Below are 16,381 nucleotides of genomic sequence, written 5' to 3'. Positions count from 1 at the left end.
ATGAGCACTCGGTGTTACATGCAACTGATGAATCACTAAATTCTATCCCTGAAACTAATAATATACTATATGTTAACTAAATTGAATTTAAATAAAACATTTAAAAAAGCAATCGATTAATAGTGTGAATAAAATTTAGGGAAATAGTTATTCACTGCTGGGGGAGCTATAAACTGAATCATTCAATGAGGCAATTTGGCATTAAATATTAAAATTTCAAAATGTGCTGTCTTTGAGCTACCTATTTCATTTTTCCATTTTGTCTTACAGAAATATTTTAGCATATGAAGGAAAAATGTATACGTATTTTTCACTGAAGCACTGTTAATAGTAAGAAAAATAACACTAACAGTAAAAGATTAAGAACAATATATATTTATCAATAGGTGACTATATCAGTAGTTAACTATAGTACACTCAGTCAATGGAATACTATACAGTACATAAATGACAAATTTATATAGACTGACATGGAAAGATCATCAAGCATAGAAAGTGAATAAAGCAATTAACAGAAGGATGCATAAAATAGGATACCATTTATATCTTTAAAAAGTAAAAAAACAAAGCTATGTATTTCTATATATATATGAATGTAAGAGGAGTTTTAAATTCATCTGTGTTGGGATCCCTGGGTGGCGCAGCAGTTTAGCGCCTGCCTTTGGCCCAGGGCGCGATCCTGGAGACCCCGGATCGAATCCCACGTCGGGCTCCTGGTGCATGGAGCCTGCTTCTCCCTCTGCCTCTCTCTCTCTGTGACTATCATAAATAAATGAAAATTTAAAAAAAATAAATAAATTCATGTGGGTTGTGCTTTGCAATAATGTACTCATTTATATGTAATTAGGAAAAAATTTTTAAATGAAAAACAACAAAAACAAAGCTAATTACATGTTAAATTTTTATTTATTTATGATAGTCACAGAGAGAGGGGCAGAGACACAGGCGGAGGGAGAAGCAGGCTCCATGCACCGGGAGCCCGACGTGGGATTCGATCCCGGGTCTCCAGGATCGCGCCCTGGGCCAAAGGCAGGTGCCAAACCACTGCTCCACCCAGGGATCCCTAATTACATGTTAAAGAAAGGAATGTTTCATGTTGCCATTAAAATGTTATGATATAAAAAAAAATAAAAAATAAAAAAATAAAATAAAATGTTATGATATAGAAAAATATTTATTACATGGCAAATATTTACTAGGCTATTAAATAATCACATGCTATGATAATATTTTTACTTAAAGGTATTTTAAATTAATCACTTATTTACTTAAAAGGCGTAGAGCCCATGGATTATTAGGATTAATGCAGATGCTATGAGAGGTTGGAATTAGAATCAAAGGCCTTACTAAATTAAAAGGTTTTTTTGAAGACTATACTATCAGTATTGGTGAAGATAATAGGAATATCCAAATAAACTGGAATTCTTATATATTTTCGGTGAGACCGTATATTGTTACAACTGTTCTGGAGAGCCTGTTACGTGTTTTTTGGGAGGAGTTACCTTTTGACCCTATCTACTCCATTTCTACAAATTTCTCCTGGAGAGAAATCTTAGAAATATGCACATATTTAGTTACATCAAAGTTCATGTCCTACTTCTTTTAATAAAAAAAAAGACCTAAACATGGAGTCTTGGTTAAATAATTAACATTAATGTAATAATATTCACTCATTAAAAATAACACTATAAAAAGATCTCTCAAAAGGGGCCTCCATAAAGCTAGATCATACACAAAATTTTTGTGTAAATATATATTTGACGGGCAGTGAATCCATTCATCGGATTCTCAATTCGGGGCACGAACCACTGTTCTGTAGGGTTAGAATTAAAACTGGGAGATGTAATTACAGTTTTTATTTCTTCTGTGTCTCAAGAGTACTTTGGATTGTGCTTTTGTCTTTATACTTTAAAATACTGAGTTAATACTTAAAAAAAATTCAAACCTTACCGAAGTATTTTAAATTGCCATTCAAAGCTCCCCTCTATTCCCATCTTCTAATCTCATTCTGCAACCCAGATGAAGCCCGGTCAATAGTTAGGGGTACGTGCTACCAAATTCTTTTTAATTCCTATGTATTCACAGGTGCAAATCCTCTATAAACTCTTTGCCAATAGCACTACCACCCCAAATAATACCAAGGAGAACAATAAAGATAATATTTATTGAGAGCTTACTAAGTGCCTGGAGTAAGTGTTGTAAGGATTTTCCCAGAGGGGGGGCGGGGGGATTGACCCTGGCGGCGTCCCTGTTGGCTCCAGCCTCCCTGCTTGCCCTCTTGCCCCCTACTCTTCCGCAAGGCAGCTGGAGAGACTGTTAATTTTTAAACGTAAATCAAATCAAATCACGTCACCCTTCGTCGTGCCTCGAATCAAATCTAATTCCTTAGCGACCCTACAATCCTCTACCGTTGGGTTTGTTGGACCGAGAATAGCTCAAGCGCAGTCCCCTACAAGGTAGACTGCTCCACCGCGGAAGGAGTGCCTTCCCGAGGGGCAGGGGCGGGGCTCCTCAAGCGGTGGGGTGGAGCCTCAGATCCGGTGTGAAGAGAGCCGGAGGGGTAGGTTTTCCGCGGAGGGCGAGCGAGGGGAGCAGGGCTAAAGCAAGGCCCGAGGACTCGGCACGCTCCTGCGGGCCCTGCGGAGCTACTGCCACCGAGGTGAGCATCTTACCCTGGGTTGGGGGGCGGGCCCTGCTAGCGAAGCCATCCTCCGCTCCTCGCGGAGGGTTGTTCCCACGGGACCCTACGCGGAGTCGCGGAGTGGCGGCCTTGGGGAGCCAGCGGGAGAGGCTGGTGAAGGGGCCCGGCGGCCTGCCCCAGCCCTCCCTCAACTCCGCCTTCTCTCCCCTCCCCCAGGCCTTGGCCGGCGCCAGCTAAAAGCTAGCCGCATCTTCTGGGGCTGCGGGGCAGCGGCAGGCAGCGCGGCGGGAGAGAGGCTGACAGTGCTGACAGTGGGGATGCGAGGTACCGGCATTAGTCGTGGCCAAGTGGCCTTAGAGAGGGAGTAGAGGCTAGGCCTTCGGCGTTTCTCTCAGGTTCTCGGAAGGCGGCTTCAGGAGGGGGAAGGTGAGGGGCCGCCAGGCAGGCTTCGCGGGTAACTACTAGACGTTGTATATGTATATTTTGGTATCTAAATGGTACTACACACACACACACGCACAAACATTCATTTCGGGTAATTGCCTTTTAAAAACTTAATATGTCTTGTAGCTCTTCATATACCAGGGAATCTAAATTTATCTCATTTATAAACAGCTGCATTGTACGATTGTACTACAGTTTATTTAACCATTTCCGATTGATGTACATTATCTTGTTTCCCTTGGGGGGAGAAGGGCTATTACAAGCAATGCTATAATGAATGGGTTTGTATATATACATTTCATGCACATGTATGAGTATTTCCGTAGGAGAAATTCTTAGAAGAGTAATCGCTACTCAAAGTGTATATGCATTTTGAATTTTGATACATTTGTCCAAATTGCCTTCCCAAAAGGCTATACTGATTTACACTCCCCAATGTTGTGCAATATTGCCCATTTTCCACAGTTGTGCCAACATGGATTATTATTAATCTTTGTCATTTGGAGTAATTTGAAGCGCAAAAAATGGTATGTCATTGTTTTCATTTGCATTTCTCTGATTACCAGTGAAATTGAACATATTTTTTATTTGTCCGATTACAAAAGTAAGTAGGCAAATATCTATAAGCAATAAGCATTTCAAAAATGTAATATTAATTACTCCATTCTCAGTAGCAAGAAAAATTAAAAAATACCTAGAAGTAAACTACAAAACTTTATTGAGGTATATAATAAAAGAATGCATACATGGAAAAGCAATATCGCGCTTCTTGCTAAGAAGGCTCAATTTTGTAGTCATGCCCATTTTTCCTATATTGATTTATACAATTGATGGAATTTCAATAAATATGCCAAGTTTTTGGAACTCAATACGATTCTAAAGTTCATCTAGAAAAAAGATGGCTAAGAATAACCGAGGAAATATTTTAAAAGATAAGTAAAGATGGGGCTATTTGTACTATCAGGTATTAAATATTGTACTCTAAGGAACAATATTTAAATTAGAATGGACAGAACAAAGCATTAGACTAGAAAAGCCCACAAATCGAGCCAGATTGGATCCAAGATTTATTGGAGAAACATTGTTGGCTAGACGTGGGAAAACTGCCATATTAAAAACTGCAAGCACGCACCCCCCCCCCCCACCCCAGCTTTAATTTTCCTTTGAGGTCATACTCCTTTGTTTGGCGAAAACCACTTTATTGAATCTTTTGGTTATGCCAAGGTAAAGGGTCAGGAGTTAAAAATTAGTGGCTTTAGAGCTAGAACTAACGATAAGAGCCCTTCGTTACATTAAGATGGATTCAGGTTAGCCTGCAGTGCGGCGAGGGAAGGAGTCAGGATATTATGTCTTTAAAATTTTTTCCCCCAATCTAATGGGCAAAAAGTGTTATGTCATTGTTTTCATTTGCATTTGTGAGCTTATTGTGAGACTGAACGTCTTTTATAGGTTAGTCCAGGATAATATGTGATTACTGGAGGCAGGTAACAATGGGAGACCCATTGCTCCTCTTCCAGAATGGAGTTTGGCTAATTGGTACAGATCTGTCCGGAAGCATGAGAATAAACAGGTTGACTTTTTAAATTTTCCTCAAGCACTAGGCTCTAGACACCTTAGATCGGGGGCGGAGGCAGTTTTCAGGACATGGCCGAGATTTGGCGCTGAGCTGTGTCATCGCGAGGTTTGGCAGCCAGCTCCGCAGTGGGTCGGAAACCTCGTGGTAGGCGAGATCCCTGCAGGACGGGAGGTTCCTCCCTTCCCCGAAAAACTCCCAGTCATTTTCATGAAGCCCCGCCTCTCTCCTTTTTAGGAGCATGCAATAGGTCTCGCGAGAGCTCGTGTTTCCTAAAGGCGAGTCGCGGGCCTTATCCTGCGGTGAATTCGAAGGTCTCGCAGAGACTAAAACGTAATATCGCGATAGTTCTGTCGGCGCATGCGGGAGCTGGCGGCGGCAGACTGACTCCGCCCCTCGGTGCTTCGTGAGGTTGTGCGTCATTAGCTTTTCGCTTCGCGTAGGGTGAGAGCGGAGCTGTAGCGACTTTGGCTTTGGTGGGAGGAGGGGTCTGGGAAGGGCTGGGCTCAGGCTTTTCCCGTCCGGTAAGAGATTCTCGCGGGATTGCGCGGAGGCGGCCGCGGTTCTGCTAGGGACTGCAGCAGCCGCGGAGGCGGCAGTAGCCTCTTTGGGTCGTGCTGTTCTTACCAGGTGAGTTCTCGCGCGAGCGGGGCTACGTCCTCGTGGGATTCTTTCGCGGTGGCGGAGGTAGCTTGTGGGGTGGGGGTGGGGGGCAGTGACTAGGGTCGGTCCGCTGCTGTTAAGATGGCGGCGGAAGCTGATGTCTGTCCGGCCAGGACCCGAGACTGAGGTGTTGGCTGTCCGGGTTTGTGACGCTTCCCGGGCAGCCGACGTTAAGGAGGTGACTGTTGGCGAAACACCGAGGTGATAGTAAGTTGAACCTGAGGCAAAGACCAAGCTGTCTCTGTTCGAGGCGACACCATTTCCCGGGCCTCGGTCGCGTGTGGGCCCGTCTTTGCCCCACCAATCGGTCCACGCCTCCGTTGTTGCCACCGCAGTGGACGGGTTGGGAAGGTTGGGGGGGCAGGGATCCTAGAGTTAGTTAAGGAGTGGGGTTGGGGGTTAGATTGGACAGTGGGGGAAAGGGAACCAACCTATGACGACTGGTTCCCTCCCCGCTACCTTTTTTTCAGGCCTGCCTCTGTTCTCCACCCATTTAGCGGCCCAAATGAATCCCCTAGTTTTTCTTGAATTGAGGTGGGCTCTACTTTCTTAACTGCTTTGGTATTTGAACTAACATTTAGGGGTCAAGCTTTAGTGTCTCTGACGTATTCCTCCCCTTTTCCCCCTAATTCTGTCCTCATCCACATGGATATTTGAGGTTCGTATATTTAAGAGGGGTGATCAAAGCTTTCCCTCTCACCCCCTCCCCAGCCCCACTAAGGAAGAGCTTAGCCCAAGTCCCTTAGCCTGTCCTGTCACCCTCTTTCCCTTGTCCCCTTGACGTAAGGCTTGAGTAGAGCCTTTCCCGTTCCGTGCATTTACTCCATCTTTGTGGATAGAACTATACAGTAGCCTTCCGTTTCCTCAAGTCTTCATGCTTGTATGACCCTGATTCGAGTACAGGGCAGGTTTCTGCAACTTTGCCGACTGCTCAACCATTCTTAGATGGAACAATGAATGGGTTGGTGGCTGGATGATTGCAGATCATCCTTTTGGAGCTCTTAGCCTTCCCTTTCTCATAACGCCCCCCTCCCCCCCGCAAAAACCTAAAGAAAAGGCTGTAGGGGATAATCCTCCAGTAAACCAACTTTTGTCCTTTTCTGTCCCTTGCCATCCCTCTTTGCAAGCTCTGGAACCGCCCCTTTTCTCTGCCTTCTTCTGAGTTGCTGAGTCTTCTTGGTCCGTGGACCTGTTTTTGCGCTAACCACCTTTTAACATGCTTCCCACTTAATTCTTTGATTCCCTACCTCCGTGTTCTTTTTTTCAAGAACTGAATCCCCTAGAGAGAAGATACCCGCCTGTCAGTCTCCACTACATTTCCCTTCCATGTGATAGAAAGTAAAATAGCTTTGATTATCTTCTGACCCTCAATCATTGTCCTGTTCTACTTTCCTGTTCCCTTCTTCCGTTCCACCATTACTGTAAATGATTTCCTATCTTTTCTTTTCTTTATAGATCACATGTTCAGCATTGTTTTCTGTTAGCCCCAATGTTGCCTAGATTGAGGAGACCTCAACATTCTCCGGTCAAGGGAGGCACCCTGGTATGGTGGAAATAACTGTGTGCTTTGGGTTCACATCGAACTTTGTGACCTTGAGCAAATTAGTTTTGTTCAGTTCTGTTTATACATCTGTATAATAGGAATAGTGGCGCTCATAGTGGCTAGAATTAGTTTGTAAAGTGCCCAGCTTATGGTAGGCACACAATATATTGTGGTTACTTTTTCTTGGTGGAAGAATAGGTTGGAAGATGGATCTGTGTCATATAGTAGTTTTATGACCTGGGGAAAAAAAGAGATTTTTATTCCTCTAATTGTAAGTTTTTAGTATATTTCTAGGCCAGCGTGGTCGTTTTTGTAATTTTTTTTCCCTCTTTTTCTCCAGTGGTTCATGATGTTTGTGATTTCTACCTGTGTTAACCTACTAGTGTAGGAATTTTAGTGCAAGGTCACTATCTTGAAATGACAACTAGCCATAAAGGTTCCTATCAAGAACCACACCCAGGTGTGCTGCCTTTTAGAAGGGATGCCTCATCCCTTGCATACTCCCACCTTCCATTCAAAAAGAGTTAATTCTGTTATTCACTCAAAGATGAAATTTATTGTCATGCTTTTCACAGTAATCAAGGGAACTTCTACCAGCTAGTTTTCAAGTATTCATACTGCTTTTCCCTTGCCTCCTTTCTTTGGTTCCTCAGATCAGTGTGGTGATCTATTTGGCTATACCTGCACAGGGTAATTCCTAGCTGAGAGAATTTAGGAAAGTTGCTTGGAATACCAAGCTTCTTTCCCATAGCAAATTACTGTCAGTTCTTTAATACACTACCTCCTGTTGTGTTTTGCCATTTTATATTTCCCGGCATTCTTATTAAATTATTAATTAAATTCTTATTAAATTCTAAATTAAATTAAAGAAGTGAGTATATTCAGTTTGGAAGTCTTGCTGTTAATATATTGATTAGACCAATATGAAACCGAATACTTTTATCTATCACCTTGGCCAGGTGATGAGGTTTGAAATAGGAATATGATGGTGAAAAGTTTACCGAGGATTAAAGATTACCATGGGTAACCATCTGGTAATTATATGGACACTAATTTTGAGTGTTAGGGTTTGCTTTGTTCAGTTTAAAGTGCTTTGGAGATAATAGGATTTCCCCCCTTTTTCATTGGGAGGACAGAAGAGCACTTTCGTTTTGAGATACTGCCTTGGAGTTCTTTGCAATGGGTCAAGCAATGAATCAGAAATTAACTAAACCTTAATTTGATTCTTGTCATTCAGAACTAGAATAAATCTGGGAATGATAATTTAGGTATGACCTAAAAGATTTAATTTATTCTAGGTAGATCTCTAAAAAGAGAGGAAAGAGTGGCAATACTAGTTAAAAGCTTTGTCTAAGGTTCAGTGGCAGAGTTCAGCCTGAGTTTCCCAGGTGTTTATCAGTTGTCTCCCAGTATGCCCAAAAAGTGTATGTGAAGGTGAAAAGTAGTTTCTGTATGTGCATTTTTTTCCACAAAAAATAATAAATTTAGCGTTGCCTTAGTATCAATTATATAGTGAGGATGTAAAATTGTAATTACTATCCCCTATAATTTCATTGGGTTTGAGGATGGAGAGGAGTTTTCAAAGGTGTTGCCTAGATGTCAGAATAGAATAATTGGTTTGGCTCTTGGTTCTGAATTCTTGTTGCTGTTTAAAGCAGGTCCTTAAAAATGCAAATTGATATGTAAGAGCTATTGCTTAAGAAATAATAACTGTGATCATGTTTGAACATTGATATAATGGTTAACTCCCCCATACTCTAATAAATGTATCTCTCTCTCCCCCTACCTTTTTTTTTTTTTGTAGGTCCTCCAATAGCCTGACCTGAGTGGGTTAGCACTCAGGAGGAACTAGCTGACCAACTTGATCAGGAAGGTTCAGGAAACTGTTGGAGAAGTGTTGGGATTTCCCACCAGGATGAGCATGATTGGCTGTGATTTTAGGTTAGTTTTTGTAGATCTTTGGGTAGTATTTGTATTTTACTTTTTGGAATGGAGTTGGGGGTGGTATATGTATTTCCATTCTGTAAATGAGCTACTTTGATTTCTTTCATTGTTTGGATCTGATGTGGCACTGGCTGCTTCTTGTGTTATTGTTTAAGTGAATTCTGTCTGTACATGATTTTTAAATAACCCTAAGCAAAAAACCCTATTCAAAAAATAACCCTATTCAAAAAATAAAATTGCAAGATATTATGTCTAATCCTTTTTCAGTTATGAAAAATGTCAGACATACACAAATCAGATAGTATAGTGATCTCCCTGTGTATCCATCACCATGTTTAACAGTTACCACTTGTAGCCATTCTGCTTCATCTGTACTTCTACCTACTGTGCCCACCCATTTTTTTTATTTTTTAATGTTTGCTGGTTGTTGTTTTTTTAATATTTATTCATGAGAGAGACACAGAGAGGCAGAGACACAGGCAGAGGGAGAAGCAGGCCCCATGCAGGGAACCCGACATGGGACTTGATCCTGGGCTGAAGGCGGCGCTAAACCACTGAGCCACCCGGGCTGCCCCCCACCCATTATTTTGAAATAAATCCCTACTGTCCATAGTTTTACTTGTCAAATACTTCTATGTCTGAAAGAAAAGGGCTTTTTAAACATAACTTCAAAACCACTATCACAACTCAAAAAATTAATAATGATTTTTGAAGATTCCAAATATGAAGCTAATATGCACATTTTACTTTGAGTTAAAGTCCAAAGAAAATCCATTTATCACAAAGGTGGATTGATATATATTTTTTTAAATCTATTTTAATCTGCAGGTTCCCTCCCTTTTGTTTTTTTCTTGATTTATTTGTTGAAGAAATTGTTGTGTAACTTCCCTCGTATTTGGTGACTGTATCCCAACAGTGGTATCTAACCCATTCTTACTAAGTTAAAGACCCTGGAGGACCCCCCCCCCTCCATTATAATGAAACAAAGGCAGTAATCTCCTGTATCCCAGTTGGAGTTGATACTGCTGGCCTAGGCACTATCCCAAAATAACTAGTCATGGATTCCCTTTTCTGTGGCAGAGTCTGATTTAATTGATACCTGACCTCAGTTTCATGTCTTGGCTCTGCTTACTGCTCCACATGAAAAGTAGGCCTCCTTATGGAAGAAGCTAATGTTTCCTAGATAATGACCTGAGTGTGCCTTTGGGATTTTTTATGGTTTCAATTTCCTTAGATGGTTTAGTTATTTTTATACTATCTTACAATGTTGCTTTTTATTCTTTTGATGTTGGTATCTCAGCTGCTCTGACCCATAACTTCTAAGCTATTAAGACTTAGTGATGAGTTCTTCTGGCTATAATACAGTTTTTGAAATGGCAATACTAAACATTTTATTTTATTTTATTTTATTTTATACTAAACAATTTTTGAGAGCTTCCACTTATGTCCTAATTTTCAGCTATTAATATGCAACCATAGTTTTCCTTTTGTTATTTTTCATTTTATTTCTTTTGGAAATGATGATCCACAGCATAAAATCCTTTAAATATTTCATTTCTGTCCTTGTGCAGAATTGGTTATCTTGGGATCTATTGTATGTCCCTTCCATAGTCAAAACCTGGGAATGGATTTTGGACATCTAGATAGGCTCCAGCCAGCTTTTGACTTAAGCACAAATGTGAGCAGAGCAAGATCACTTGTGCCTACCTTTAAAATGAGGGTGATTCTGAGTTGAGGGGCAGAGAGGGTAGAGTTCATGAATGAAAGTTTTTGAAGTATTTAGATGAAATATGATTTTGAATCACCAGTGCTATGGTTCATGAGTTCAGGCTTTTCAGTTCTTTGTTCATTAATGGAGAAATCAGATCACTAGTTGAAAAGTGACTATTTAGGGACACCTGGGTAGCTCAGCGGTTGAGCAACTGCCTTCCATTCAGGGTATGATCCCAGAGATCGGGGATTGAGTCCCACATTAGGCTCCCTGCAAGGAACCTGCTTCTCCAACTCTGCCTATGTCTGCCTTCTCTCTCTCTCATGAATAAATACATAAAATCTTTTTTTTAAAAAAGGTGATTATTTAAAGAAGTGATTTCTTGGGAATTCCAGTGAAGTCCATTCAACAAAATATTTTGGGCATATTAGAAATAGTGGTTAGATATTTACTCCTGTCTTCAGTTTTCTGTAGTTATTAGGAAGTTTGAACAAAGTCACTTAAACCTTCTAATCCAGAGTTTTGAATCTGGGATAACTGGATTTTTGGAACAGAGTTTTATACGGTAGGCATTTCAATATTTGAATTGTTTCTGGAGTTTTTAACAGCTACAGGTTTATAATGACAATGCTGTTGATTTTTTTTCTCTTTTGTTGCATGTTTTCAACCATGGGTTCAAAGTATTATTGAAATGCCAGACTTGATTGCTTTGAAAATGTTTGCCCTTCACATTCTGAGTTACCTTTCCTACTGTTACATTATGTTGTTAAAATCTGATGTGTAGCTGTAACCATATTAGGCTCTTTTACAATGATTGTACTATGTATAAGGTTGATAGTCGCAAATACTTGGGCTCTGGATGTTTTGCTGTATTGTTCTCTGACTTGTTTCCTCAATGACTGGTTATCAGATGTTTATATGTTAATGTCAGGGATAATTCAGCTCAGAAGATTCTTTGGAAGCCCTCTCATTTGATGTGTCATAGGGGTTGAGTTGCTAAAACTTGATGTACTTGTTAACCAGCTTGGTCTTCTGGTTATTGAAATGCTTTCAGATAGTGTGAAAGAGTGGCTCTCTCTGAGTAAAACAACTGTAGGTTTTGTTTGGGCTGTTCATACTGAGCATTTTCACATTTTAGTGCCCTTAAAAAGCGTTTCTTTTTTTAGGATTTTAAAATGTTATTTGTCAGAGAGCACACAAGGAGAGTGACAGGCAGAGGGAGAAGCAGGCTTCCCACTGAGCAAGGATCCTGGTGCAGGACTCAATCCCAGGACCCTGGAATCATGACCTGAGCTGAAGGCAGACACTTAAACAACTGAGCCACCCAGGCATCCCTAGTGCCCTTAAAAAATTCTTAATCATTTGGCTTTAAAAATTACAGACATGGATTGATCTCAGAATGTGATTTTACAAAAAGTTGGAATTTCTTTTAGCTTCGTATGAATATTAAATGGAGATCCATATTGTAGATAATTCAGTCTGGATTACTAATTGGACTAGAGGAATGTGAAAGTTCTTTTTCAAGCCCTAGATTCTGACTGTATAGTGACTTAAAGGGACTACTTAAAGGGACTAGGAGTAGGGAGATTCAAATATTATGGAATGACCTTTTATTTTTTTAAATAAATTTATTTTTTATTGGTGTTCAATTTGTCAACATACAGAATAACACCCAGTGCTCATCCCGTCAAGTGCCCACCTCAGTGCCTGCCACCCAGTCACCCCCACCCCCCGCCCACCTCCCCTTCCACCACCCCTAGTTCGTTTCCCAGAGTTAGGAGTCTTTCATGTTCTGTGGAATGACCTTTTAATATAATCATTTAGATTTTAAAGATTGGTAAATGTGAATGTACTGCCATGAATTCATGTACCATCTTTAGTATAACCCAGATTTTAAGTCCTTATAATTAGATATTTGAGATAATTGCTTTGGAAATGCTGGGATATAGTATTTGGTAGCTGCTTATGTTTTGGAATGCTTTTGGAAGATTGCTTTTTTAATGATAACATTATTTGCTGTAATTATTTTATTTGCCTCTGTGTATTAGACCTGTTTCTCCTTGTCTTTGCAGTTTTTTCTTCCACTAATTCTTTATTATTGCATTCTGCCAATTGAGTTCTTACAAGTGGGGAGATCTTTCAGCATAGTGATTAAGAACATGGACTCTGGAGCCAGACTCCTTAGGTTCAAGTTCTGACTCCATTTTTTACCAGTTATCATCTTGTGCAAATTATTTAACCTCTGTGCCACAGTTCTTAATCTGTAAAATGCTAATAGTGTTACCTATGTCATAGGGTTTTGGAGAAGTTTAACTGAGTTAATGCATATAAAGTGCTTAGAACAGTAGCTCTGAAACTTTAGGGAACATCAAAATCACCTAGAGGGCTTGCTGAAGCTGGGCTCCAACCCAGAGGTTCTGATCCTATAGATCTGGAAGGGACCCAAGAATTTGCATTTCCAGCAAGTTTCTAGGAGATGCTGATGTTGATGGTCAGGGAATCAGTTGGAATAGAACAATGCTTGGCAGAGTGTTAACTGCTTTTTTTCTTGACTGATTTCTCAGTCCCTGAGTAAAACACTTCACTTTCCAGTGCTGTTTAGTACTGCTGTGAGCTAGAAGCCGTTTTGAAATCCTTTGTTGCAGTGGTTCTTAAAATGTGGTCCCCAGATTAACGGCAGCAACATCCTCTGGGAACTTGTCAGAAATGCAAATCCTTGGGCTCCACCCCAGTCTTTATTTTAAAAGTGTGTCTTGGTTTAACTGGGGTGTCTTAGACTTTACAGAGTTTTATTGAGATAGTCCCATAGCATACAATTCATCCACTTACAGCGTACAGTGGTTTTTAGTGTTCACAGTCATACACATCAATTTTAAAACATTTTCATCACCCAAGTAACTCATTAGTAGCGACTCCCTTTGTCCCAACCACCCCAGCCTGTGGTAACCACTAATTATGTTATGATTTGCCTAGTCTGGGCATTTCATACAAATATAATCATATCATACATAAGCAACTTTAATGTGATTAAAGTGCTTCCTTTTTATTGTAACAAATAGAATACAGATAGGGAAAACTACCCCAAAACAAAACTACAGTTTAATAAATTATTTTAAGGCAAACACTTTTGTAACTCAAGAAATGAACTTTACCTGTTATCCTAGAAGTCCTTCCATGTGCCCATCCCTGTCACAGCATCCTCCATCTCCAGAAGGTATCGACTCCTCTGACTTTATAGTGATCACTTGGGTTTTATCATCCAAGTGTGCATCCTTGGACAGTATAATTTGTTTTGTCCACTTTTTGAAACTTGATGTATTTTAAATACCTGTAGCTTCCCTTTCTTTCTTTTTCTTATACTATATCTGTTGAATAACTCAGGCCATTTGACCTGTGGAGTTTCCCACAGACTGAATTTTGCTTATTGCATACTCAGTACTGTTCTTAACATGTTCCTCTGTCCTTTATATTTCCTGCAAATTGACAGTGGATCCAGAGGCTTTTATAAATTCAGGTTCATTTCCTTTGGCAAGAATATTGGTGGTGGTGTGTTTATTCACAACACTCATTAAATTGTAATGATGTCTTGTTTTGTTTTTTTTTTTTGTATTAACAACCATTTCTGCCTAAAGCTTAGATCGATTAGTTCATTGGTAATGTCAAAATGATAATGTTCTAACACTGTCATTTTGTTTTCGTATATTAGGTGGAATAATTTTACAAGGTTACTCAGTGATAACAGTTTGTATGAGAAGGATAGGATAATTGCTGAATTAAATTTTTTTCTGGGCACTTAATAGTTCTGTCACGTTGAGCAAATTTATCACTTGCCTCATCTGGAGAAAATAACTTTATTGTGGGATTATTGGGATTAAATGGGGAAATGTAGGTTGTTAGTACACTCCACGTGGTTAGCAGATGGTCATTTCTTTAACATACTATTTCACTTAACCCCTCCAACAGCTCAGGGATGGGCAGTCACAGTGGTCAAGTGATGGCCAGTTAGCAAAGCCTGTCTGGACCCTTCAGGTCTGTGTTGGATCACCAGTTGTGGGGAGGAAAGGGGTTTGTACTTTGGTCATTTGGGGGCTGACTCTGGCCGGTGAAAACTGAGTGTTCCACCAGAGTAGTTTCTTACTTTGCCAAGATGTAGGAGTCACATTCACACCCTCTGAAGAGTCTTACCCATTTCTGTGGTTGCCTTGATCTCCCTACAGCTACATAGCCCCCTACTTTTCAGCTTTGTTCTGTTCAAGGTTCTGCTGTAACCTTAGTAACCTTAACCCATAATGAGTCTTCCTCATGGTCATCAGTATCACCACTCTTAACATACTTGAGTAGCACCGTATTATAGCAGATTAGGAAAGAGGTAAATATTATCCATCACTTTTAACATTTTGTTTTATTACTGAAGTATAGTGCATGGCACATAGTGCTCAGTAAATTTGAAGCCATTATTTTGAAAATTATATTTTTTCCCCTCACATCTTAACCTCTTTTTAGTTCAGTAACCATTTACTGGTGTTTTTAAGTACAAGGAGCTAGGGACAAAATGAATGAGAGTTGGTCTCTTCACTTAAGAAACTCAGTCCATTTAAAGACTGAGATAATGTTTAAAGTTCCTTATTAGCCTTTTCTTTTATGTTGTCATTTTCCCCCTGCTTTGTCCATGTGTGATATAACCTGTTTTTCAAGGCTCTCCTTAGCTCTGTATCCCTCGTCTTTGAGACTGATACTCTGTGAGAAAGCCTGCAGTTGTCTTCTATGAATACAGGGCAGTAGCAAGAAAAACCTTTGGGCCAAGATTGGATTTCAAAGTGGCACATGTGGTTGACACTACAGTATCAGCTTATGGTCTTCAGCTGGACCTATAACTGGTTTCCAGTCTCTATCCTATTGCTTTAACTGTCTTCCTTCTGCCACCCCCCCCATCATTCCCAAGATGTTTGTTATATAAAGGTAGAGGCTCCTATACCTAATTATTGATCTATAAAGTATGTAAAGAGACAGCTGTGCTTCATAAAAATTAGGGTTTGACTATGCCTCAGGTTTCATTCTCACCTGTTGATTGGTAATCAAAAAGCCTACTTCATAAGTTGCTGTGAGCATTAAAGTGAGATGATGTGTTATTTAAAATGTTTAAATTATACAGTATACTACAAAGATAATAAGGCCTTTGTAATTTATGTAAATTAAATACTTAATAGCTATATTACTTGGGGCAAATTACTTTACTGAGCCAGTTTCCTCATCCTTTTAATGAGGATGAGATATCTCATTCTCTGAACAAATATTTGAGGACATAATAATGTCAGATGATGGAAATTCAATGATAAGCAACTAGAGAGTGGTCTACTAGGGGAGGGAGACTTGTAAATCACAGAGGGATCAGTACAATGACAGTGAACAAAATGTGCTATAGCAGTTTATAGGACGGCATCAGAGAATGTCACATCGAATTTTGTTAGGGTTAAACGAGGTACACGATGAACTCGAAAAATGCTTTACAAAAATGAAGTTAGTTAAATGTATCCCAAATGAATGAATAGCTTCAACCAGTATTTAATTTCTTAACAAGACTTGTGCTTTAGATGTGTTTATTTCTTTAAGCTGGATTTTATAAGCTCCACTAGGGTGTTATATGCTCCTATAATAGGATATCCTGAAAGTACTACTTATATCTAAAAGGATTTTTTTACCCACTTTTATAATTTTCTAGTTTCTGTTACTGAATTAATTTAGGAAAAACTAGAAAATGTGTTCTTATTTTGGAAAAAGATTCCTACTCCCACAAAAATATTCAGTCATCATTAACATTTTGGTTGGTATGTTCCCATCTTAATGATAAGAGTAATGTTTTAA

The 16,381-nt window shown here is 39.8% G+C and overlaps 1 protein-coding gene across 25 annotated transcripts in view; it reads left to right on the top strand.

Moving 5' to 3' along the window:
- The first annotated feature begins 2,402 nt into the window (after positions 1-2,402).
- Positions 2,403-16,381, top strand: part of HUWE1 (HECT, UBA and WWE domain containing E3 ubiquitin protein ligase 1) — a 168,606-nt gene continuing 154,627 nt past the window's right edge. For 15 of the 25 annotated variants that reach the window (XM_072743430.1, XM_072743424.1, XM_025988650.2 and 12 more), the window contains exons 1-2: positions 2,403-2,659; positions 8,669-8,805. The gene's annotated coding sequence lies outside the window, so the exon portion shown is untranslated. Of the gene's footprint in view, positions 2,660-2,857; positions 2,966-4,917; positions 5,289-5,347; positions 5,529-6,776; positions 6,865-8,668; positions 8,806-16,381 lie in introns of those variants that run through there. The other 10 variants (XM_072743422.1, XM_025988648.2, XM_072743414.1 and 7 more) reach the window with 9 other exon arrangements.

Source organism: Vulpes vulpes, chromosome X (assembly GCF_048418805.1).
Source record: "Vulpes vulpes isolate BD-2025 chromosome X, VulVul3, whole genome shotgun sequence".
In the NCBI taxonomy this organism is placed as follows: Eukaryota; Metazoa; Chordata; class Mammalia; order Carnivora; family Canidae; genus Vulpes; species Vulpes vulpes.
This window is presented reverse-complemented; position numbering and strand designations above follow the sequence as displayed.